The following is a 1,501-nucleotide window of genomic DNA, read 5'->3' as shown; positions in this document are numbered from 1 at the left end:
AGGTTTATGGTAACTTGCTTAAAAACCTCCACTATGTCATTAAAGTTCGATTCCTTCTTTGTTGGTACTAATAGCTGAGGAAATGGGGCTCTAGGCCTAAAATCAGACCTTTCAGGAACCGAATTCACATCATCAGAAACTTTATCAGTCTCTTCAGCTACTGGTCCTGAGAGGTGAGATCCTGGGGTGAACTACAGTATGTTCACTATCGGGCATGGTTACCTTATTGTCTACAACTCTACCACTTCTAAGGGTTCTAAAACATTCAATTGATTCGATGGTTTTGCACCTAATTCATGAACTCCTCTAGGGTTGGGTTGTGTTTGACTAGGAAACTTACCTTTTTCTCTCAAAGAATCACTTATCAGACCAACCTGGGTTTTTAACTCGGAAATAGCCTGACTATTTTCTTGTCCTATCCTGTTACTAGCTTGTAGACTGTTCTACGGATAACTGGAATTTTGCAGTTTGCTGAGTTAACAAGGCGAGAGATTCCTCTAAACTTAGGATTTTCTTATCTGACTGATTCTGAAACTGAGCTAGTCCTGAAGGATTCTTAGTATAGCCAAAACCTGGGGGAGCATTAGAATTACTAAACTGACCTTGACTTTGGCCCTTAGACCACGAAAGGTTCGGATGGTTTCTCCAACCAGGATTATAGGTTTCTGAATATGGGTCAATCTTTTGACGGTTATCAAATCTAGTGTTATTATAAAGAGCATTGGCCTGCTCTTCAATATTCTGGCCTTCCCAAACGGCTCCACTCTACCACTAGTCTGGCCCACTTCTAAGGCTTCTAACCTTTTTGCTATAGCACAATTTTGGCATCTGATTCATAGCCTCCTTCTACCCTATTAACGTTTCCTCTACTTAAAAGAATTGTTTTCTGGGGTGCCCTACTATTTTCCCATTGCTGGGTTTTTTCGGCGATTTCATTAAAAAATTCCATCGCCGCATCAACAGTTTGGTTTTCAAATCCACCAGTGCATAGAGACTCAACCATGGTCGTTGTGGAATAATCTAAACCCTCATAAAGGATCTGAACTAGCCTAACCTTTTCTAAACCATGATGAGGACACTGGGATAATAAATCATTGAACCTTTCCAAATACCTATATAAAGATTCTCCCTCTTGTTGTGAAAATGTGCATATTTGCGTCCTAATAGACGATGTTTTGTGCCTAGGGAAAAACTTATTGAAAAAGGCAGATGTAAGTTGTTCATATGTCTCAATTGACTCGGAGTCCAAACTATACACCACGACTTGGCCTTATCTTTCAGGGAAAATGGGAATAACCTAAGTTTCAAAGCATCATCATCTAAGCCTCTAATTCTTAGAGTACTACAAATTTCCTCAAAATCCCTAACATGGTAATAAGGTTTTCATTTTCTTTCCCTAAAAAGATTGGGAGCATCTGTAAGGTCCCAGGTTTCAGTTCATAGGGTGCCTCCGTTTCAGCTAACTTAATACACGAAGGACGGGTAGTCCTAGTTGGATTCA

At 40.0% G+C, this 1,501-nt stretch overlaps 1 pseudogene; it reads left to right on the top strand.

Moving 5' to 3' along the window:
- The first annotated feature begins 1,061 nt into the window (after window positions 1-1,061).
- LOC113276785 lies at window positions 1,062-1,161 on the top strand (annotated as a pseudogene).
- The last annotated feature ends 340 nt before the right edge of the window (window positions 1,162-1,501 follow it).

The sequence above is a fragment of the Papaver somniferum genome, chromosome 4 (genome assembly GCF_003573695.1).
Source record: "Papaver somniferum cultivar HN1 chromosome 4, ASM357369v1, whole genome shotgun sequence".
NCBI classification, from domain to species: domain Eukaryota; kingdom Viridiplantae; phylum Streptophyta; class Magnoliopsida; order Ranunculales; family Papaveraceae; genus Papaver; species Papaver somniferum.
The sequence above is the reverse complement of the archived record's forward strand: the minus strand, read 5'-3'. Positions and strand labels throughout refer to the sequence as shown.